This window comes from Amia ocellicauda, chromosome 10, assembly GCF_036373705.1.
Source record: "Amia ocellicauda isolate fAmiCal2 chromosome 10, fAmiCal2.hap1, whole genome shotgun sequence".
Lineage (NCBI taxonomy): Eukaryota > Metazoa > Chordata > Actinopteri > Amiiformes > Amiidae > Amia > Amia ocellicauda.
In genome coordinates, this window is record NC_089859.1 from 24,842,495 (window position 1) to 24,868,838 (window position 26,344).

The window sequence follows — 26,344 nt, forward strand, 5'->3', positions numbered from 1 at the left end:
TATTGTAGGTTTTTATGAAACCAATTGACTAAGTCAAGAGGTGTAAATGGTGAATGGGAATTTCAGAAGGATGTGAACAGTAACCTGAATTAATTTCACCTAGCGAGACAAGTTTCGGTAAAGTTGCCTGTGATAATCACCAAAGACGCTGCCCTGCCAGCACAAAGGGGTAGAGTGGGGATATCTAGCAGGTGCTGCAGTTTATCACAAAACCTTCAAAAATAATTGGAAGTGACAACCAGCAGTACCACAAATGATTTATTAGTCTTTCACTCAGCTTTTCAGCTTCCTCAGGGCCAGAATAAATAATTTACCAACTCTGTGTCTTCAAATCATTAATTCTCCCCTATGCAGCCAAACTACATTCAGCTCTATAGGGTATTTGGCTGAATTTAAAATACAAGCGGACTACTTTTTTATTTTTATTTAACTAAATTCTATTTTACAAATATTCAGTATATTCAAACAATAGGCCATATTGTGATCAGTAGTTCAGGTGAAAAATGGAAACTGCTGCTGGGTGGCTGATCACATGGCATAAATGAGACCCAAAACTTTAGTAGTTCTGCATGTTGATCTGGAGAGCGTCCTTTGCACTCTAGGCCTTTGACAAGGTGGTTGAACCTTTAGAGTAGACTGAAGACTCACAAGGAAGTTCCCAGCTGTACCTCGGCTTCTTAACCTGAACAAGTTACTTGACCTCTATTTATAGCATGTAAAACCAATAAAATATGTTAAATAACTGAATGTATGCTACCTTTTATAAACAGATTCGATAGTTGTGAAGACATCGAATGTAAACAGTGAACAACAGACCAGGTTCCTTGGTTTCCGAGCATGGCAGACAGCAAGGACAATGAGACTAAACGTGCGATAGCGATTATTTTTGACTGATGTGGTTTGCGTTTCGAAAGGAAGTCATTCCACTCCTGAGCACTACTCATCTGACTGACAGAAACTTGCTGGAGCCCATGATTGCAGCTTAATCAGGTTCTGATTTATGGACACTTTGGATGAACCGATATTTCACAGAACTGAGGGGAATTTGGAAGCACCAAAACACTTGAAATTCCGGATTGTATTCACAATTACGTCGCATTTGAAATTGAGCTTTTACTGTGGCAAGATTTTCAGGAGTGGGTTGGGAATTCCCGGGCACAGTATTGCTTTGACTTGGCCACACTGCTGAAACATATACTTTAGATGCATTTTGGGGATCTCAGAACATTTGCCTAGCATGTTCTCGTACCATTCCATTCTGCAAGCGTGCCGTAAACAATAACTAACACAATCGTGGACATGTTTTCTACACCAAAATAAGCACAAAACCATAATAGTTGCTGCTCAAAGTATTCCTATTGACAATCCTTGAGACCACACATGTTGGTAATTGCTTCCCTAACAGTATCTCTCAGCACTGTTCAGGGATACAGGACGAGCTACTGCAACAGTCCTATTTCTTTTGGCAACTGGGAGAGAGTAAGGGCAGTTATTATTAGTCCTATGCATAGCAGTAATCATATAGCATAATAATAATAATTAATGCACTTCTGAACAATCTTCTTTGCTTTTTTTTCCTCCAGTGCCTCTGCACTGATTATTAACAAAACTAAATTACTGAAAGGACAATAAGAAATGCACAGAAGAGAGTTGCTGCTTCATTATAAAATCTATCAGTTGTGAGATTCTTCTCAAGCACAATAGTTAGTAACTACTGTTAGTGTCAAAATCTACCAAAAGGGCTGATCATATGAAACCAAAGATCAATAACTAGATAAGAAAAATAGGTCAACAGATACAGTAAGACTTTAGTTCTCAAACTAGTCTGATTATGGGAAATGGCAAGGAATACAACATTGAAACCAAAATGAAATCAGGGAAATAAAACGACATAACTCAAAAGGGTCTACTTCTGAAAAGCAGAAAGAAGGAATTAAGGAGTAAAATGTGAAAAGCAAGATGAAAAAGTTTAAAGCAGTCAATAAATATAGAAGGATTTATCAATTTATTTTTGTAGTTAGTTCATTCATTCAATATTGATTTTACAATTTTAATATTGACACGAAATACCCTAAAAATAGCTGGTTTGAATCCAGGCTGTGTTCCCACTGTAAATACAAGACTGGTCAGGTACTGCAGCTCTTAATGGGGGAAGAGTCAGCAGGGAAATCTTCAGCTTGCCACACAACAGGGAAACCTGTCCCGTGAGATTGCTGCAGGAGAGGAGTTAATCAGTCAGAGCGGTGTCCGTTCACCTGACAGCACCTGAGCTACACTATTTACATTCCTGCATCAGAGTGTGAAAAAAGCTCACTGTCTTGGCAGTGCACACGTCTCTAATGACACGTGTGTGGTCTCTTGGTCTCCCAGCCAGTGTAGGGCTGCACAGGCAAGCTGAGTGAAGTAACAACAGGCAACTCCAAATAAAGGCATAACATAAGGAAATTGTTACTATCTGTCTTAACAATAACTAAGTCCGATGTAGGGTGGTGTTCGGTCAGGCTGTTGGTGCTGACACTGCTGCTGATGCTACAGAGAAGCAGTTTATGATGTCTTTGTCATTTGAACTAAAGTAACCATAGCAGGCGAGAATGTTACCAGTTATTTGAAATATCACTGAGTAAAAATGCATTCCGACTCAAGTGTTATTCAAGCACTAAGAAAACTCTATAGCCACAAAACAAGGAAAATGACTTAGTAAATACAATGTAATATATATGAAGAAAGCCGACAGCCATACTCAGCGGGATTTAAAACGTTTTACCTCTCATGGTTCATCGATACTGCATGATTTTTAGGGTTAAGGATCCACACTATATTTATTATCCCTGCTGTAGTACTACCATACTTACAAATACAAAGCATATACAATGTGTTAGCCTCCTATTATTAATTATGGAAATAACACAACAAAAGCATATCCTAAATCCATTACTGTTGTAAGCTAGCCTTGTCTCAATAAATCAGCATCTACAATCAAAATAGAAATAATTTTTTATGCATAATGTATGTGCTTGTTGCCACAACATCTGTTCATTACACTGAGTAATGCATTCTTTTAGTTTTTAAAAACTTCAGTCCTATAAAATAATCATAATGAATGCTTCATTATCGAATACAAGATTAGGAGACAAATATACATTTTACTATAAATTTCCTGATTTACTGTGTACTCCACTTTTTTATAGTCAAAAAAAATTCCCAAGTTTTAAATCATAAGAGTTGAAGAACAATTGCTCAAGACTTTTGTTTTTAAATAAATTACATGGATCATAAATTAGATGTACTGAAACACCAGCTGCAAGATAGAGCTTCTAATCCTCGGGATATTAAACACCTAGTTACCTGAGTGTTTTTACTTTCACAAAAACACCTTAAAAGACTAACATCTGCATGAAATATTTCTAAAGGGGAAAACATATTAATCCCTGCAATAGGGTAAACTGATGAATATATAAAGATTCAAAGTTAGACTAAAAAAGCAGATAGCAAAGACAGATTAATTCAGCATGAAAAGGAATTAAGGCAGCGCTGTAGCAAAAATAATGTGTGTTGAAGCTAACTGCTGGCTACAATACACCAAGGAAGAAACGCTGCTTTACCTACCTTATAAAATATAAAAAAAAATATTACAAAATGAATTAGGAAGATGGGGTCCATTTTGTTCTTTTACACAGAAAAAAACATTTTTTTATCTACTGTATCCTTGCAGAATGTGCATTAGTTTTAATTGAACCAATTTAGCATTCATTTGGTACATCAATACCTGGAATGCCATAGGTTGACAATCTTTTTGAGCAGGCCAACACCAACTTAATTCCTCTACATGGAACATGAAGTACAATGTGGTAAGCTCTGAAGGATAGCAAGTACCACTTGATTCAAGCTCATTTTAATAAAACTGAAAATTAGTCAGATCTGCCTTTATTCTCCAATAATACTTATAAAATAGCATGTTACAATTAGGTGAAGGATTCATCAGATTGTAGGACGTTATAGACAACAGGATTATAAATCCTGTGGAGGTATAATCACACAAAATCAAATGCTCATCACCGGTGAAATCCTTTTTTGTGATTACAGTGGATAGGGAAAAAAAAAAGGAAAAAAGGTCTGTTTAGAAGAGCATTTCTCCATAACCTGCATTACATTAGAATTATTTTAATTTTGCTTCACCAAGAAAACATTTATACACTTCATAAAAAAAGTGTATTCCCACTTTTGCAATGACTCATCCAATGCAGAACTGCAGATCTTCTCAACTTTTACAAGTGTCATTTGTGTCTGTTGTTCTATATCTGTGAAGGGGCAGGCTCTCAACATACTGCTTTCCAATGGTGAGGTAAATGACCGCGAGTACTGAGCTAACCTCTGAAACGGGCAGTTCTCTCAGTCTATAACTGAGCTGCTCACCCAGTTAGTAACTGAAATACTGCAATTTGAATTAGCAAATAACACAAACCCCTCTATCAAGTTCCCTCCCCCATTAATTGTGTATCCCTTGTGGGACTTTGATCCTGCTCGGCTGTTATTGGGTTGTGTTTTTTTAACGATTAACAGATTTCTATGCCTCTTAGCACTAAGCAATTTTGAGATTATTAATTACAATAATTTACTTTATTTTCAGCACAGACTTCCATGTTTGAAAATATCTACAATAACCAATGCATGTATGCAATTTACTGCTTTAAGACATTGTGTTGGTGATTTCAGGAAAATACAAATATCAGATGTACAATAATTAGGGATTTAGAATTCAATTTCAAAAAAGTTTTTTGGTACCTGAAAATAGGCATTCCTAATCAAATATCTTAATAAACAATTAAAAAAGTGAAAGCAGACACCATTTAGATATTAAGATTAACTACCTTTTATGTAATTATCCACTACCTAAGACATGCTTTTTGTTGTTGTTTTACATCTACAACAGAACAGCCAATAGTCACCACAATTAAACTTGCTTCGCCCCTTACATGCACATTGTGATCTTCACTTGTCAAGTAGTGTCTGGCAGAGCACCTAGATATCTCAGCCCTTAACTGTAAAGGCCGAAGAAGTGTCTCCCAGATGTGTTCTGACTGACTAACTGACCAGCATGAGAATGTGGTTTAACGCAAAAAAAAAAAAAAAAAAAGCTAAACTATAATGATGATAATTCCATGACCTTTGTCTGCCTCAGCCAGACAATGATGCTTTATGAGTCTCATGGTGTGGTTCTGGCTGATAAGCAAAAAACCCCATGAGGGCCTAACATAAGAGCCTGGGGCCCTTGCAGCTCAGACCTGACACCAGAACAGGAGATACTGGGAAAACTATATCCTGTAACATACCAGGACTAATTTAAAGTATAAAACACCTTTACTCACAATATTTATTATATTTTATTACCTTATTGTCTTTTCAACTTCAGCAGTTAACATGTCCAGCTGGTCATTGATAGGATTTATTGATTAAATAATTAGCAGGAGAAAGTGACCCCCCTTTGACACACTCATCTCCTATTACACATCCTACATGCAATTCAAATGCACAATAAATGATACAAAATAACACACGCCTAATTATTTTAGAAGGGCCCAAAGTAAAAAAAAAAAATCAAATAACACACAAAGCCTTTTTAAATGGTGCATTTAAATACTTGTTAATGCCCATTGTTTTAAAGACAGTTTTTAGCTCTATTTCAGTTCCCCTGCTTAAGCCTTTTCAACACAGTAGTAATGATATGTGACGAATAACAACTCATTTGAAATTCACACCCATGTACAGGTAGTGGACAAAATGTTTTAAAACACCTGGGTAAATGGGGGACACCAAGTATAGTGAAAGCTTCCACACAGGTGTGGCTCATGCGTAAAGTAAGCAAATTATATCCCAGCATGCTGAGGGTCATGTGTGAAAATTATGGGCAGACCAGGATGTCTAGAAGTATGACTAGAATTAATGCAACAGGATACCTCAGTGACTTTGAAAGAGGGGTGATTATTGGGGCACATTTGGCAGGAGCTTCGGTGACCAAGACAGCTCAACTCACTGATATTTCATTCGCAACAGCATTAAACTCGGAGGGAAAAACATCAACAGAAAAGGGCAACAGTGTGCAGAATTGCATATTTAAGGATTGTGATATTTGTGCATTAATTTGAAGTGCAAGGCAAAACAGGCGAGCAACTGCAGATCATTTGACTGCAAATTTCAATCTGGGGCATGAGCAGCCAGTTTAATCAAAAACAGTCCGCAGAGAACCACAGTACCATAGTCGTGTTGCAGTGCACCAACCACAAAACCAATGGAGTACCAAGCAGCAGAGAAGTGCAAACAGGCCTTTACAGTGACTTTACAGGTGCATTTCTGTTTTTTTGGTCCACTACCTATACATCTTCCTAGTTTATTAATCAAATCTATCAGAGAATCCTTCTCGGCCTTAAAACCCACAACAAACTATTTTATTTTTTATTTGCACACTATTACGTTTCTGAAGTAGATTTGCAATTAGCTTTGGGTTTCTGAAGTAGACTACACAAGGTATTTTGAGGCACCAAAAGGGAACAAGCAGATGTCTTCAACTGAATAAATAATCTACAGTAGTCAAGACTATTACAAACTAAATATCACATGCGTCTCACTGACAGCTGATGAGTTTATAGATAATTCTTAACTGGTATAACAAGTGTATTGTTCCCATGTTTTGTATTTATGGATGAAAAAAACTCATGCAAGCTAAAATAGTCCCGATTCAGAATATCAGACTAATACAGTACATAGCCAAGGGACACTCATTATCTGTTCAATGTCAGTAGTTTTAGGGTTGCAAACTGTCTTACTAAATTGAACATGACAGTCGAGTACTCGCAATTCTTTGTTCTGTAGTAAGATTCTGACACCTCTGTAATCTTCCAAATGCAGAATGACAATTATAAGTAGTTCAACTAGGATCATTGACTTATTAAAAAAACAATCGTTCTGACTAGATAATCCTTACAACTGCAATAAATCCATCTGGGTGTTCTGTGTCTTGAAAACAGACTGACTTTTTTGACCAAGAGTGTGAATTAATTTATATAAACTGGCATGTGCTTTTTCAGTAATTCTCTTACACTGGTGTATGAATTTTAGAGACCTCTAGTCACCCCTTTAAATGTTTTTGTCTGGTTTTACAGATTAAGCATCATGGCTTTATTATATATTTCACCAACATTTAAGCTTTGATAATCAATCACAAAAATGAATGAAATATAAAATTAAACGGCATAACGGGGATACCTATTTCCAATGAGAAATTAAAGATTTTAATGGTAATAACATAAATGGCAAATCAAATACCCCCTTCCATTTCTTTTTTTAATCTAGAGCCAGTTTAAAATGAATACATATGCATGGGAGTGTTAAGTGATATCTTTTAAATAAGACTTGAACTCAACGACCCAGGATCCGGTCCTTGAGGCCTTTTCATTCCACCCTGAAATACTTCAAAACATCTTAATATAACAAGTTATTTAATTAACTGGTCATCATTCACTTATTTCACAAGTCTCCTGTAGGGGATGGATTAGAGAGAGCTGGAGAAGCTACAGGATGCATCCCGTCAGGGGATATTTCGTGCAGATAAACAGAAACCTCTCCATGGGCCCTTATAGCTACTATTGACTGATGTGGTCTGTGGGATATGCTATATATGGGTAACCATGCCAAGATACCAACTGTACAGCATAGCTACTGTAGCAAGATCATATCCGATTGAATACAGGCCTCTGTAAACTGAGTTAGGGGGCACACTAGCAGACCCAGACAGTCATTGATAGAGTGCATTAATGTATTTTCATATCTGTTAAAGTCTGCATACAAACAGAAAAGTATCCAAACGCAGGATAAAAAAAGATGTATGATCTCTAAGCAGCTCCAACACGAACCAGAATTCACTTTAAGTTTGTTAAAAAAAAAAATCCACTTGGTTATGAAAGACTAAAGTTAAAAAGGTAAGGTAATTTTGCAATGACTGGATTAAATAATGGAATGTGTGTTATAGCTTGCCTTACGTTTTGTACCAAGCAAAGTTTTTAATTTATCAGAATAAATTCATTGCAAATGATGTCATAGGTAGAACTTGGCATTCGTTTCAATAAACATAAAATAGCCTTAGAGGTAACTTTAATTTTCCACCTCTGAATGATGTGAAAATCTAATCTTATTCAGTAACAATGCAGCATCTAAATGTAATAATCTCAAAATTAAGTTATAAATAATTTACAACATGTCATGAAGATGCATTAATAATTCAATGGATAAATAATTTACTAAATAATCAAATAAATAAATAATGAAATGCATAAATAAATCATCAGATAAATAATTCCACAAAGCAACCCAAACAAGAAGTCACAGAAACAAATTGCAAAGCTACAGGACTAATACAATTTTCTGCAGTTTTGATAATTTTATATTTGCAAAAATGCAAAACCTAATTTTCATTGCGGAAGCAAATTTTTCACTGCCAGTAGAAATGATTGGGTAGGTAATATGAAAGGATATACTTCTAGATTTAAAAATAATATCTCTGTGCATTTACTCATGAATTATTGAAATAATTCTTTTTATGTATCCTGTATTGAATTTCATAACTTATTTATTTCTATGATTTATTTATTTTAAGATCACGTAGATAAGATTGTTTCAAATAATGCAGCTTTGTTTCTAATACTCACCTTATACAGATGCTTCCTGGGGTCTCCCTCTTTCTCTTCTCAGTAGAAACACTGCAAGATTAATGTATTAATTAATAATATTAATCTTATTCTGACAGTGACCGTCTATACACTTTTACTTGTCAAAAAATCTTACTTAATAAGTATGTCATATGCAAAGTTTAAATGCATAATCTTAAATTATGCTTCTCACTGTTAATACACAAAATATGTAATCTGCACAGAAGGTAAATATGTCTTAATGCATGTACATATATATATATATATATATATATATATATATATATATATAAAAAGAGACATTGTGTATTCTGGTATTGTAAAATCACAAATAATACCAAATATAAAATGTGAGAAATATGTGTATTTGTTTGTCGAATTGTTAATTTTCCTGTCTTTTACTTCCAGATATATAGTAATTGCATCTTTAGGAACATACCATTCAAACTCGTACCAGCAGACTGGATCATGGTGTATCAGTGAAAGAACAATATTTTGCATTGAAATTTCTCAGAAGAAAAAGTTTCTGTAAGTCCATGAAAGGAATGTGATTGAAGTATTCTGCATATTGTTTATGAGGAACTGGGTAAATCAAAGACACCTCCCGTTTCATTTACAGAACATTGGCAACTCGTAAGTTAAAACAAATATATATATATTTAAATAAAATACAAAAGCACCATACTTTAAAATGTAAAGTTATTTTTCAGGTACCTCCGCTAAGCCAGTGTGCATAACATTGTTGTGCCAGCGCTTTAAGTGAGAAACAAAATCAACTCAGTGCCAAAACTTCTGTGTCTCTTTACATTTATAATAAACTAGCTTTAAATTCCATACTAGTTTTATATTGTTTCACTTTTGTAACCACAGGTATGGTCAAGCTGATATACAAAGCAACACTGCAATTGTGCTTTTCAATGTGAATCATAACAAATAAAACTGCAAATACATAACAGCATGCAGATGTAGCATTCGAACTACACTGTCTGTATACATACAGGAGACTTTTGCTGCCCCTGTAATTCTATTTGATTGCTGAGAGTTCTCTAAATGTGTATTAAAACACACATACACACACACACACACACACAAAATCCTACAGATCTTATTGTTGAATAAGGAGTTATGCACTTGCTGTTTGCATCCCTATGTGAGGTAGATTAGGGATGAAAATGCCTCTGGTGTCGAAGCCACTGCCCTACTTTGCTTCTTCTCCTCTCATTGTCTATGCAGCTTGCCTGGCCTAGTCTACCATCTGCTGTGTTGTTAACCTGCTGGCTGCTGCTCTGAATCACCACAATCATGTTGATGAATAAAATAAGCATTTCAGTCATCCATGGGTCCGGTCTCCCTTGGCAACCAAGGTGCTGGTAGCAGGGTGGCAACTCTACACAAAGTGCAATGCTGACAATTTAATTTACATACAAAGTTAACATTTAAATACTCTCCACCCCAAATGACCAGATTATATATAAAATAACTTATCACAGCAGTTTATGAAATATATATATATATATATATATATATATATATATATATATATATATATATATATATATATATATATACACACACACACACAAATTATGGGCAAGAATATATACATTTACTGGGGAGGAAAATGATATATCAGCCTGGGGCAGGAATGGAGGACTCCAGAACAGCAAGAGGTTCACAATTACACTTATCTTTCCAAATAACTTTTCCTTAACAGAGTCTGCAGATACACATTTTACACATCCCCTGTATTCACTAATTTCACTGTGATACTGCAGAACTTTTTTCTGGCATTCTACTCCATTACTACTATCTACAGATGTAGTATTTAAGATCAGTCGATTTATATGTCAATATGCCTGAAAGCAGAAAAGGTGTAATTATAGTCTAGAATTTTAATTCTGTTCTATAACTTTATGTATTCAGTAATCAAATAATTAAAAAAACTACTTAATTCTGTAATAAAAAAGAACAACACAAATATATTCTACTACTACCACTACTAATAAATATTATTATTGTTATTATTTGTATTATTATAACATCAATGAAAGCAACAACAAAATGCACAGAATCCTCAAGGACTGAAAAAAAAAAAAAGAGTAATTAAGAAAATACAATGGGCAAATAAAATGTTTCATTAACAGCCAGTCAGGGACACGAAAACGTCAAGACATTATTTATGACAATCCAGGATGGACAGCGCTTAAGATAAAACATTCGAAAAATGTGTTACAAACAAAACATTAAATCTGGCATACCAAGGTTTCTAATCATGCCAGCTGGTCATTATCCAGATAATGGGGGAACAGAACTAAAGACATGCAAAATGTATGGCTGTGAAGCTGATGTATTGTATCAGCCATTCCCAGTATGGATATTTTAACCAATCTCTAAAAGAGCCCAAACTGTGCCAAATAATCCAGTTTTGTTCATCATTCAGTCTGGCATTTCATAATTGATGTTTTATATCCAATATGGCGTTAAAATGCTGCTTTGTAAATACTGTGCAGTGCAAAAATAAATGTCTCGACGTGTTTAGTATCTAGTGCATTTCAATGCATTTACAAATGGTAAAAACATGGTAGCCTTATGTACCCAATGACCAAGGCCCACTGGATTGTTGGTTCTGAAATCATATGATCAGAAATTATATGAACTGGATTTGTATATCCAACACTGAACAGAATTAAATGTGACCAATTATTAATTGCACCAATAATGCATTTAAATGACAGTGGCCATTTCAAACATTTTCTATTTGCAGTCTCTTCACAGCCTACAGATTTATCCAACATCAATGAATATAAATAGATAGACAGATAATTTAATTTACATATATAACTGGCATTGTCAACTATATAAAAAGCATGTGCAATTAACTTTGTTTAAACCACTAAAGCCCCACATTGAATGAGAGATTCATTAGTTTTAACATATGACACTTTAAGAATGTTGTTATATGTATATTAATACTTTTCTCTGTAATGTTTCATGGAATTCCATCTATTTATTTACCATTTAAATTCTATGTGCATGAAATCACAGACTCCACTGCCCCCACATGAAGTTTATACAGATCCAATTATTACTTGTATTATTAATATTAAAATGGTAAAATGGAGATAATTTACCAGAATGTCACTGGTTGTAGATTAAAGATCTAAAAGGCATAGAAGAGGAGCTGTGTGATTAAATATGCTATAGATTCCAAGACGGCTTTAAGGATCTCAGCAGTATCTAAGCAGACTACATGGCCTAGCGTAACCTTTCCAGTATTCCAACCCATCATTGTGCGAGAAGACACTCTTCTGATAGCTATTTATATCTCCCCATAGCTTCAATTATACACAACAGAATGTCTACCACAAAGAACATCCTGCTCTGACATTCTATGAAGAAAATAATAATAATAATAATAATAATACATATATAGAATGAGCATAACAAATCAGAAGACAATATTTGCATTTATTGCAAAATGATTTTAAAACTATCAGTTCTGTAAAAGTACCTACTATTCTTTTAGCATAAGTCATGAAAACTGTTTTCATTAATGAAGACCGTATTATCGTTACTGATTGCAGCATTTAACACTAACACCCTGGTTTAATATTTAACAAAATACTCTCCATTTGTGAATAGCTTTACAGAGCATAATGTAACATGGGATCTGTACTGTAGGCGATCAATTTTAAAATGTTTGTATTCTCTTCTCTTTTCTGTGCTAACAGTTTCTAAAATTTATTTAGTAGGTATTTATAACTCTACTGTTTCTGGACCATTTATTTATATGGGTGCACAGAGAAGGTCTCCATGGCCCAATTGTTTCAGGCCAATGATCTCCTAGCCTGGTCTATCACACTAATTGCTTTTCATTCCTATATAGCCCCAAACCATCCTTGGGAAATAATTCCTTAAATCACTGTAGGAAAAGGGATAAAGCATTCAGGAACTGAAATAACCTGGGAATTCCAATATCATTCTAGTCCAGATATAACCAGCACCCGGTAAATGTGTTTTGTGGCACTATGTTGTATATCTTTCTTGACTTTGGTTATATTGTACTTTTGTTAAATACATAGATGCTCAATATATTATTGATAATTAGCAAAATGCTTGGAAGGAGGAAACTGTATTGAGCACCATCTAAATCAAATGAGAGTTTGAATAGTTTGTTTTTTTAGTCTTTCAATCTTGAAAGAGCTGTTGATTAACCCTTCACAACCTTAACCAGACATTTCAAAATTAACACAATATGGTAGCATAAAAGAGTAAGCCAAATTTGTTTCCACAATTTCAAAATTGGAAATCTTTCATCTAAGACTTGTGTAGTGTGACACAAATAAGACAAAAATATGCCTACTTCATTCAATGTGTCTTTTAGAAGAATAGTTGTATCTAATAAACAATGTTAATAAAAACTTGATACTTTTTAAGAGTTACAGATCATGTGACTTACCATTGTGATAGGGCCTCACAAAATATTATATTAAAGATCATTACAATTGGTTTTATAATTTAATTTGCATACCACATACTACTAGGAACTGGTAACAAAAATCAAAATGAAAGTTGTAAGAGGATGTTTTTTATGAAACACATTGTGAAACTACAACATAATCCATGGTTTGTTTTCAAGACACACTGGGAATTGTCTCCTCAAGCTTGTAAGCAATCCCCAGTTGATTAATGTGAATTATGCATACAAAACAAACACAGAAGGGTTTTTAAATAGTAATAAAAACATATCTGTCTGAGAGACTAGATGTTAGGTACATTCTAAGGAGAATCATATACCAATAGAAATATGATTTTAATATCTCAGCAATCAATATGAAACAAGGTTTAACAATATGAAACTTGTTTCATAACACAATATTGATAATCAACAGCTATTTTAATTTCTTCCAAATACATTTAAGTTTTAAGACAACCGGTTTACATTCTATTAATCAGTTAGCTAAACAATCCACATATGCTTAAACTAACACAAGTTATTATATTATATATACACACATACAAACTGTAAATCTCTCTTGAAAACTGAACGATTTCAAAATGTGCAACTCAAGATTGTGTACATTCATTAATGTAATTTTCCCAATACTCCATTTCAAAATACACAATTAAGAAATGTAGCACTTAAACCATATAAAGTTTTAGAGAAATTCCAAAATATGCAAAGATTATGAAAATGTAAAACTAATCAAAGTGTTGATCCACCTAACAGCAAACTCCAAACTGACTTACTTGAGAGGGCTTATTTCTGAGTAGAAGAAAGCAGCATCTCACAAGAACTTTGGCTGCCAAAGAGTATAGATTTGTAGTTTTCTATTAGCAGGTGGGTCAGTTTTTAAGTATTAATCTGTCCCTCAAAATAAACACATTAAACCTAACTTTTACTAGACATCACTGATACAAATGAAGACTGAACCACAAGAAGTTAATATCACAGTTTTAATAAACATGTCCATGGAGCCTTTGTAATTAAAAGTGTTGCACACATCATGGTATAGTTACAGACAGAATGCGGGAAAAAAATATGCATAAATACACATGCATGCACACAACATAGTCATTTTTAGACAATTTGCAAGCAAACTGGGGGCTTTCTTTTCACATTATAATGTAGCTCGTCTTCAAAAACATTTCTATCCTTTAAACTTTCTGCATTCAGTAACATTAACATATGGGCTCATGTTTTAAAATTCAGTCTGTAAATCATAAGCTGTCTATTACAGTATGCCATTTATTTATGTATGAATTTATTTAGCGAAAGGGTCCCCCTGGGGTTTTTATAGTAAACATTTGGAACTCATTATGAACTCAATTTAAAAACTTTTCTCCTTTTTGTTTTTCTATTGTCATACAATTGCTTATTTTAACATGAAATCTCAAATAAATGTGATGGTATTTTAATGTTTCAATACTTCTTCTTTACGGTGCTTCTTTAAATATGAAGACATCTGGACACTTTCGAATTTGTGCGGACATGAATTCTAATAACACATCAGGATAAAACCTTAAGACCACTTAATAAAGAGAAGTAACTCTTATTCCAATGATCATTAAATGTAATAAAATAAATATAAAAACATACTGCAATACCTATACACATACACAAAAAGTTGCCCGCAAGTTGAAGTTGATTTAGTACAGAAAATGAAGGTCTACATTGAATATTTTCTTTTATGTAAACAAAATATGAAATATTTGTACAAATACTAATATCGTATGCACCAAAATGTGTGTTAAAATAAAATGCGTGTATTTCTAAATGCACAATGTAGAAATGTATTTAGACACCCAGAAAGTTTCTAGCAATTGTGAAAGCCAGTTAATAACACTGATTTAAAGCACCTTTAACCAGTTCTTCATTAACATGGAAGTGTACTTCAAATCGCAATCGCAATTTGTGACCAAGATGAAAGTTCTTTAGAGAGACATTTTTGCCTACAATATGCTGGTGTATTGATATATGTAACAAAGAGAGACAAAGTTTAAAAAGTTACTGTGGGAACCTAATCTTACTAACAAGATATTATAAACTGATGTTTAAAACAGTAACCTGGTTGGGTGAATGGAAGCTAATGATATTTCTCATGTGTGACCTTCAGTATGATTCTTCTTGAGGCAACACTTTATGCATAATCATATTGTCCCACATGGGTACTGTATTAAACCTTTCTTCTGGGTTTCCTTCAATTTCTACACATTCATACTTTGCTTATTTCTTTTTTTTTCACTTGACTTTCTAATTCCCCACTCTGCTTCCCTTTGAGTCAACTGATTTTGTCAGTTTCATGTCAGTTGTAGTTCTCTTTTTAATTAGAATTATTTTGCGTTTAATAATGTAGGCTATGCAGTTTGGCTTTCTCTCCTAAAGAAGAGTCATTTGAGTGGTGTATTGCGTTACATTTTACATATGTGAAAGAATACTCAAATAGAAACAAATTGTAGTTCTGCCAGTTTCTAACCAGTTTTGCTTGAGAAACTCGGCTGAAGAGAGTTTAGATTAAGATGAAAATTACCCTTGATAACAATTCATTATTTTGCTGATATTTCAGAGGAAATATACCACAGCTTCAAGCAACTAGTCCATAGCAAATTACACCCTTGTGCACATAAATAACCTTGCCTGGGAACTTTGCCTACATGCACTTGCAATGTGTGCTGTACTTCCAAGGAGGTTGCTAAACGTGTCAAATTAATTCACATATTTGTTTTAATCTAAATTTCAGCCTGGCCTCCTAAACCACCTAACCTTAATCTCATAACACTGGGGTATTAAAAAATAAATAATATAAAGATAACACACTCGGGGACACAATCTGAAGTGGAAGAACAAACGCATGTGGTCATACCTTGCTTAAGGTATATGACCTATTATATACAGTGAGGGAAAAAAGTATTTGATCCCCTGCTGATTTTGTACGTTTGCCCACTGACAAAGAAATGATCAGTCTATAATTTTAATGGTAGGTGTATTTTAACAGTGAGAGACAGAATAACAACAAACAAATCCAGAAAAACGCATTTCAAAAAAGTTATAAATTGATTTGCACGTTAATGAGTGAAATAAGTATTTGATCCCCTATCAATCAGCAAGATTTCTGGCTCCCAGGTGTCTTTTATACAGGTAACGAGCTGAGATTAGGAGCACTCTCTTACAGGGAGTGCTCCTAATCTCAGCTCGTTACCTGTATAAAAGACACCTGTCCACAGAAGCAATCAATCAATCAGATTCCAAACCCTCCACCATGGCCAAGACCAAAGAGCTGTCCAAGGATGTCAGGGACAAGATTGTAGACCTACACAAGGCTGGAATGGGCTACAAGACCATCGCCAAGCAGCTTGGTGAGAAGGTGACAACAGTTGGTGTGATTATTCGCAAATGGAAGAAACACAAAATAACTGTCAGTCTCCCTCGGTCTGGGGCTCCATGCAAGATCTCACCTCGTGGAGTTTCAATGATCATGAGAACGGTGAGGAATCAGCCCAGAACTACACGGGAGGATCTTGTTAATGATCTCAAGAAAACAATTGGTAACACACTACGCCGTGAAGGACTGAAATCCTGCAGCGCCCGCAAGGTCCCCCTGCTCAAGAAAGCACATGTACAGGCCCGTCTGAAGTTTGCCAATGAACATCTGAATGATTCAGAGGAGAACTGGGTGAAAGTGTTGTGGTCAGATGAGACCAAAATCGAGCTCTTTGGCATCAACTCAACTCGCCGTGTTTGGAGGAGGAGGAATGACTCCAAGAACATCATCCCCACCGTCAAACATGGAGGTGGAAACATTATGCTTTGGGGGTGTTTTTCTGCTAAGGGGACAGGACAACTGTACCGCATCAAAGGGACGATGGACGGGGCCATGTACCGTCAAATCTTGGGTGAGAACCTTCTTCCCTCAGCCAGGGCATTGAAAATGGGTAGTGGATGGGTATTCCAGCATGACAATGACCCAAAACACACAGCCAAGACAACAAAGGAGTGGCTCAAGAAGAAGCACATTAAGGTCCTGGAGTGGCCTAGCCAGTCTCCAGACCTTAATCCCACAGAAAATCTGTGGAGGGAGCTGAAGGTTCGAGTTGCCAAACGTCAGCCTCGAAACCTTAATGACTTGGAGAGGATCTGCAAAGAGGAGTGGGACAAAATCCCTCCTGAGATGTGTGCAAACTACAAGAAACGTCTGACCTCTGTGATTGCCAACAAGGGTTTTGCCACCAAGTACTAAGTCGAAGGGGTCAAATACTTATTTCCCTCATTAACATGCAAATCAATTTATAACTTTTTTGAAATGCTTTTTTCTGGATTTTTTTGTTGTTATTCTGTCTCTCACTGTTAAAATACACCTACCATTAAAAATATAGACTGATCATTTCTATGTCAGTGGGCAAACGTACAAAATCAGCAGGGGATCAAATACTTTTTTCCCTCACTGTATGCATGTAATTGGTTGATATTTTAATACAGAAAGACTTCAGTTTGACAGAAAAATGCATCATTTAATACTGCTGTACATTTTCAGGCTAAATCTTGTTTTGTTCTTTCTTCCTTTCTTGGTTTGATTACAGTAAGGTTTCCAGCTGGACCCACAACTCTGGCTGCCAGTGTACATAACAGTTTACTGTCAATTAATCAAACTATTACAGACCAGGTGGTGCCACAATCCTGCAGAATGGACTGAAAGGTCTGGTACTTGGAGTGTTCAAATGCATTTTCAGAATGATGTATCAGTTCATGATAGATGTTAAATAGCTGGCTAATTTCATTATGGAAATCTGCTTTGTGTCAGTGTATTAGGTATTTTAAAAGCAGCCTTAAACAAAGTCAGGTATTCACTTTTGTTATCAGAATAGAGACAGCTAAACTAAACTGAATGATTTACGTAATCTGCCTAACACTAAGATGTGCATTGATTCTACAAACTGAAAACAATTGAGTGCAAACCAGTATGAACTTTGCATGGTGCTGAATATGTTATGCATATATTGCCCATGTTTTATGGGCAATATATGCATGGTGTCTCTGAAATCTTGCATTTACTACTTGCATACTGTGTGTAGTAAGCTATTGCACAATGACTCAGTGATCAAAATCTCTAAAATAAACTCACATGTTTTTAGCTCTTCAGACCAACAAGAGTAGAACTGTCGACTGACTGTCACATGACTGATCTGATTTCATTCATTACTGTGCCAGCAACCAACTTCTCTGTGTGGTTTCGATATAGATTTTCTCAAATGCATACTGTTATAGCACATTTGTGTACATTATGAAAAATGTATAATCACACTAAAGGTCATGCAATTTGTAAGAGAAAAAAGTGATACAAGTTTTTATGTTTTTCCCACTACACTAACTATAAAGACTACATTTAACCAAAAAAAGATAAAAAAAAAAAAAAATGTATATCTTAACCAAAAGCAAACCATAATGTTTGGGGAAAAAAAAAAAGAATAGGACAGGCTTAATTCAACATTTCAGCTGTGAAAATGAAACCATAACCAAATTATTTTATTGAGTGCATTCAAATATTTGATTCCAGCTAAACCTTACCCTTGTCTAATCAAAAATACAGCAGCTATTTTTTTTTTTGGTTCAAACAGGCTGACTAACCGAATAACAGGGTATTTGTTTTGTTACGAGCTAGTAGAGCAACTTTACATTCAGTAGGGAAAACAAATCAACAAAGACTTTATTGGTTGCATTTTTTTGGAAACCTATTCCCTTGTTTAGATATTTATGAGATCCACAGTAGTGTAACGTTGACAACTAAACAGCTGTGAGGAGAACAACAAAGGACTGAGATGGGTGTGCAGTTTAAACTTACAGAACAAAAGAAAGAATAACTAAATTTAGGAATCACTCTGAATGTCCTTTATTTACTTGAAAACCAACCTACAAACAGGTAAAAACATAAGCTGTTCCAGAACATATATTTCAGAATGGATAATTGAAGGATGGACCTCTAGTTTATAACAGGATAAGACAATTCTGATGACAGGGGTACGTAATCTTGTTGGTTCTGTATGCATTGGTAAATAATGTCTTGATCATCACTCAGTTATTCTATGATTTAATTAAACACACAGATTGAATGATAAACAAACAATCTGGCAGATAAACTGTGGATTATTTTACAATATTCAGTACTTTAAATAGCAACTGTCAGAGTTTATAAAATGTATAGCATTATTATAACAATGCTGTTGATTGAGTAAAGTATCTGTACTAGTATGGGTGGGAACGGCATCATGCAAGGGTATGAGCTTTGACCCATTCTAGGAGAATGAATTTTCAGAAATAATAAACTTTTCATATGTGCTTTGGTTTATTATTTTCCCTCACATGCCTCAACCAGCAACAAAGCTCGAACAACTCATAAAGGAAAAAGGGAAGTGAAGAGCCAAGGTACTTCTATATTATTTTCCTGTTTTTGGGGTCATGGGGCACAACAGGGATGCCACAGTGCAGACATCTGAAAAAGGGTATAGTGATAAACTTCAATATTCTACTGAATAAAACTTGTAAACTTATATATGAAAAGAGAAAAGAAACATTATTACAAGTCATAAACTGATGTAGAACAATGTGGGGGAAAATAACACTACAACACTTGCTCCCTTATTAAGCTACTAGAACGGAGGTATGTGACAAAGCAGTGATAGATAAATCCCCACCAATTTTTTTGGACAGTCAGAAGTGCCACAGCCAAGTTTAACCCTGGCCACAGAGATCCCATGTACTGGGGTTATTTCTGACATGCACAGCCACAGTGAAGCTTAAAGATCAGTTTCTCAGCAAACCCAACTACAACACAGTAGCTCTCCTAGGGCCGGATTCAATCCAAATTTTGACCCACACGCTAATAGCTAACTACAAACCTGTACATCATAGCGGTTTCATATATGATTAGAAGAAAGTGTCATCTTAGTAAAAATGAAGCTGCATCCGAGTACAGTTCTGTAGATTTCTATTAGCAGGTGGGTCAAAGTTTTGATTTAATCCGGCCCCTATTAAGGATTCTCTCAAAATACTATCTCTGCAGATGCAAAGTTCAGAGGACACTACCAGACCATTTCCTCTCAACAGCAAAAATCAGGTGAGGCAGCGATGGGGTAGTAAAACTATTGCAAAATGCTTGGAAATACTACAGACCTATACTTTAGATGAAAATAGGAAAAATCCCATCATACAAAAAATCTGATTACTACCCTGCTTAGTTAGTAAGTGGTTAGTAATTAGTACCCTGGACAACTAGCCTAGATGAAAATGCAGGCTTATGTACCAAACTAATTAAGTGTGTGTGTGTGTGTGTGTGTGTATCGAAACACTACATGTATGGCATCTAATTGAGTACTCTTACAGATGCAGAATGAATAATAGGATTTAAGTTTAAACAATGCACTATGTAGGGAAATATCATTCTAACTACATAAATATAGCACATCATGAACCTTGTAAGGTTTTTATTTTGGAACAATTCAGTTACTCTTCGTATGAATCAGCATATTAACCGAACTTATAGACATAACTGCTTTAAGATAAACAGTAAATACGATAAGCTGTTAGACTGAGACAAAAAGAAACAACTCAAAGTCTAATATGTTATGTATATAACATTTAACAATGCTTTGCCATCATTACATAACTAGAAAAAAGAAATATACAGTAACGAACTCTCAGATTTGCACAAACATCCTTCTTCATTGTACACATTAGTTGTGTGTCAGTAACATTACAAGCAGTCTGCATATATGCATTTGTACGTTAAATCTGTATTGCTCTGCCCTCCCTACTCGACTACAACCAGGAAGAGAGTCAGTCAGCTGTGCATGCAGGTAAGCCTCGTCCCAGGCCGTGCACACTCTCACTTCTTCATACAGACAAACTTTTTAAAGTTACAGAGGTATCAATGAAAGTGACACGGGTGTGAAACTGCTACTTGTGTTATGAAATTGTAATTGCACTTATTTGTAGTTGTTTTATTTACCTGGGAGTTCAAGCGCTTCTTCTCTGCCTGCTAACGCTCAGTTTTCAATGTAAACACTCCCCGGTCATGCGGACGTGAAGGAGAACAGCTGACACCGAACATGTGACGAGGGAGCTGAAGCCGCGCTGGTGCAGAGAGAGAGCTTCTGGTGGCAGAGGAGTGCCTCATATGCTGTTTCACTAGCATCCAAGTATCGGAAAAGCACATGTTGATGTCACTTAATACCCCAGTTCAAATGCATTTAATTCCTGCCTATCAGCCTGAGAAGTCGATCAATTATTAATTAACTGTTAATGTATGTAGCTCTTTAAGAGACTATAGCTCAGCATTATCTTTCTGCATCATTAGGGGGGATAATAAATCAAATAATAACATAATCTATAATCGTATTTCTAGCTAATATCTCAAGAACAGTAAAGCAGACAATTATATTTTTGTTACGCACCCATATTGTCAAACTCCCACATTTGGGTAAAATAAATACAAAATTAAATACATAAAAACATATATCCCTACATAAAGGTATCAATTTCAAATTGCATATAAAAAACGAATTACTAATGATAAATTACAGTATATTGTTTCAAGCCACTCATCAAAGAATTACATATGTAAAGATTTTTTTTTTTATCAAATGTTCACATGGAAAGAGAAGAAAAATGTGTTGTGTCTTAACTCTATACGTCTGTGTCTTTGATGTATGGAATAGTATAGATGCAATTAAATGGGATCTATATCTTTCTCTCTTAGTCAAAATATTACTCAGAAACAACCAAAATGTCATAAAATTCCAGCCTTTACCTGTATGTCTAATAAATAGTAACCTCTACCTTAATCTGAAGCCATTCTTCAACCTTCTATCTAAACCAATCCACCTGTAGGCACTGAAGATGTTACGTTTGGTTCTATCAGTATTTGGATTGTTTGATTGGTATAACAAATAACAATGAGATTGCTGCAAGCTCTACATGTGAATCTTTGTGGTGCAATAATGTGATTGTTTAAGACTACAGTTCAGATTTGAGCAGGGCAGTGTCATTCAATTTAAACTTCCATTAGTGTAAGGTAACATTTTATTGTTGGATGAGTGCTTTAGTTGTGGCTTGGACATGGCTTCAGCTACATATTATTGTTAGGTTTAACAATTTGATAAGATTACAGCTGGAAAAAGATGTGTTAGTATTACGAAGGATACAAAAATGAGATGAACTGAGTAGTAGATTTCATACACTTTGTCTTTGGCATAAGAATTGATTTTGGATGATCTTTAAATTAACCACCCCCATTATTAGCCCTAACAATTACCAGAACCAGAACCATAGCTGACACCAAAACCTGAAGCTTTGTCTAATCCACAACTCATTCTGTCTCAGTTAATCCACTAGAAATATAGTCCGTATCCTAAAGGAAGTCTGAAATTCATGTGAAATCTAACCCTAATCCTGTCCAAACCCAAAATAAGACCCTAGTCTGAGCCTTAAATAACACCAATGGGATGGTCAAAAAAGACAATCAGATTGTCCCCAACATTGTCATAGGTACTGGAGATTAATTTATAAATTCTTGAGATTCCAGTACAAACCTTTTGTTTGGGGCTCTGGAACCAATCAAAGATTATAACATGGGAAGCAAGGAGGATTTAATTTCCGTTATATGACATCTTGATTAACGAGCAGTTTTCAAGGAACCACTTATGCTTCTATAACGAGAGATTACTGTATTAGAAACTAACTACATTCAGATCGACATTTTAGACAATGATTTGTTTCAAAATGATTCTATCCACGGCTGAAGGCCCTTTTAATCTGTGAGAAATTAGAATAACCCATAAATTCATACATGCTTTTATTGGCTTCTGTGTTCTGAACAAAATACATCTGTTTCTCAGCATGATGACAAAGTGTTGATCCTGACATCAAAAAGAAAGGAGAGCTGCCAAAATTGAGAAATATTACAATATCACTTACACTGTTCATACTGTGTTGGCACAATGTTGTTTCATGAAGTGTCACCTTATATGTGGTTTGAAAACATGTTGCAGTGCGAAAAACACAAAGGTTTGAGTCAGGCATCTGTATCTTAAAAATGGGGGAGATGTATCAGGAACAATTTTTAATATTATCACTATATAATTACATTTGAATATTGTTTGTTTCTAATGATTAATCCTGGCTAATGTAAACACTTTATTGTTGAGTAAGAGCATTATATAAATATTGAGTATTGATATTATAGATTATTCAATGTTACTGCATATGTACAGCCTATGTTAAGTATCTAGTGTAGAAAAACACAATATACTCAAACAACAAAATCATAAAAAAAAGATTTATTGATGAGGTGGTTTCTTTATAATATGTTTCATTTACGATTTGGTATAACAATTGTTTTTTAACTTCACAATAGTTTTATAACAAAATTACTTTATGCATGGAGGAACTAAAGTGTATAATCATACTTTACCTGTCAAAATGCCTAACCCAAAGACACAAAACCATGCTTATATTTTTTTATGACTTTACGGTCTCAGAGGAACACTTTTGGATATGCCATATCACTAGACTTGTGTGCTGTATTTTAATGAAGTCAAGAAACAATGGAGATTAGCTGTTTATTTACTTTTGTGTTCGTTTATTATTTGTATCCTCGTGTAAAATAGGCAAAGTGCACTGGGAATCCCTAAGTTTCTCTTTTCCAGCTAGAATCAGAGTGGACATTTATTTGCTAGGCAGCTGTCACCCTTTAACACAATCTTAGCAGTCAAATTCTCTACGTCCTTATTTCTTGTTTATGCAGGTGCTTTTAAATGCTCAAGTCATTCTTACCTATCATGGGACAAATGCCAAAGAGAACTCTAGGTGAAAGACAAAATATATAACTTTAATTAACTTCACTTCACTTGAGGAATGTACAGCAGTGTGCAAATAAATAAGACAAATATCCCTCATTTATCCTCATTATATAAATATATTTATTTACTGCATTAATAAATTATTAACTTTTACAAACTCATCTTACAGGAATCTCATTCAAAACTACAAAATATATTTCTTGGAAGTGTGTTTGGCATCATTATATTCTTGGAATATGAAATCCTGCACAAGCCATTTTTTCCCAGATGGAGTAGCATGATGAACTAATATAATGTAATACTTATGCTGATACACGATTTCATCTCTTTTTGCAAAGATGACCAAATTCTAATGCCTAAAACATCTTTTGCATTTTACCATTCATGGCTTGGGTTTTCCTTTTGTTTCAGTATGATACATTCATTTATTGTGTGAAAAATCAAAAGCATTAGCAAAATCAGACAGTTTGCCTGTTGTGACAATTTTTCAAAATTGTCTGATTTGGATAACATATGCACACAAAATACAGTTGCAGAATGATCTGTTCTCATACATCTACAGAGCATTGTACATGAAAAACAAAAATGCTATTTAAAGGCTTATTCCAAGCAAAACTGTACATACATATGGCTGTATTAGTTGTGCCCCATTTACCAGAAATGTTCACCATTCTTCAGAATTAAAAGGTGAAAAAGGGGTGTTCTTTTATTCCAACAGAACTGCATTCTGTTATTAATTTAAAACCAATTTTAAAGATATATGTGCATGATTCAGACAGAAAATCTGTAAATATGCAGCATCTGCCTTGATTTAGTGTTTTTATTAGTTTTACAACTGTTTGAATACCTCTTTAAATATCCCTCCATCTCCCTTGGTTCTCCTAGCTCTTTACATCTCTGAACAAAGTGATCATTTTGAATAAATGAAAGCATTTCTCTGTTGTTGGCATGCACTCTAATGGCAATCAGTCACCACAGGGTTACTGTACCGGGCATTGTAATATCTGAGTATGTATCACTTTTAGGATACAGCTTGATATTACTGTCTCATACTGGAACTCTGCTGGTGTTATTACTTGATTTTAATTGTAATGTTAAATGTGAACAATGTGGATTTTAAACCACAATTAAACACCTGCTATATTCATCGTCTCAGCTATTTAAGAATACATTTAGCAGTTATCCTTCTAGTTGCTTATTCAAATATTATACTGTCATAAATGACTGTGAGCATGACAGCTCTAAAAAGGGAGGGGGGTCAAAAATAGAAACAATGGGTTTTACCTAAGAGTATTGGTGGTCTTCTTAAGGATAAGGAAGACAGTGTTAGCAGTGATTCTCTTTTAAAATGATTGTTTTGCTGTTATGAAAGCTAATATTGAACTACAAAAAGTGTATAATAAGCAAAACAGCAAAGTAATATAAAAGTGAGCATTTTATAAATTAATAAAAACTCATGGTAAAACATTATACATTTTCAGACCTAGCCAATCAGCAACTTTTAGACAAAAAGTGCAAAATAAGTCACATACTGTAGAATGTGAAAACAATAGGCAAGAGACAAAACTGGTGCAGGTTTGGCTGCAGTAGTGGAGGATGGTCAGCACAACAGCCTTATACACCAGGACCTTAATTGACTTCCATTTCGATGTTATCCCAGTGGTAGAGGTGGCTGCCAAATTATGGAAAGTACTCAACGAACTCCCAGCGCTTCCCCATCGTATTGTATACCACCAATACTCGCAGGTCCCGCCCTTGAGGACACCTTTAGGGTCACTCCTAGTCTGGACACATCCCCCTTGACCTTACCGCCATGGGTGAGCCTACCAAGAGCATAGACCCCCCATTGCTCTCGGGTTGATCAGACTCCTCTAAGTCCCACTGATGTGGAAAGCTATTCACTCTGCAGTGCTTTTCAATACATATAATGCAAACATGTTTTTGGGAATGCCACTGCTGTTCCAATGTGTTATTAAACCACGTCTAATTAAGAGGGTATTAAACTAAATTATGAGAGGTAGATTTAAGAATTACATGGATTTCATAGGTATGTGTATATAAGACCTGTCAAATAATACAATAGCAAATCAATTACCATATATTTAACACATTTATGAATTAATTTTCCACATAATACCATAGTGCAAATCATTTTTTTTCTCAATCTCTCCCTCTCATCTTGTGTTTTGACTATCCCGTTGATGTTATTTTAATGTAATAATCATTACACTTCCAACTCTTATCTTATTGTCTTTCTTGATTTAAAGGAAGCAGGCTTAATTGGACAGTATTCC

General features: G+C 34.8%; 1 protein-coding gene across 3 annotated transcripts in view; it reads right to left on the reverse strand.

Moving 5' to 3' along the window:
• Positions 1 to 21,304, reverse strand: part of tbc1d5 (TBC1 domain family, member 5) — a 138,807-nt gene extending 117,503 nt beyond the window's left edge. For 2 of the 3 annotated variants that reach the window (XM_066715693.1, XM_066715691.1), the window contains exons 1-2: positions 21,200 to 21,304; positions 8,700 to 8,750 (exon numbers count right to left, since the gene is read on the reverse strand). The gene's annotated coding sequence lies outside the window, so the exon portion shown is untranslated. The remainder of the gene's footprint in view (positions 1 to 8,699; positions 8,751 to 21,199) is intronic. The other variant, XM_066715692.1, reaches the window with a different exon arrangement.
• Between the last annotated feature and the right edge of the window lie 5,040 nt (positions 21,305 to 26,344).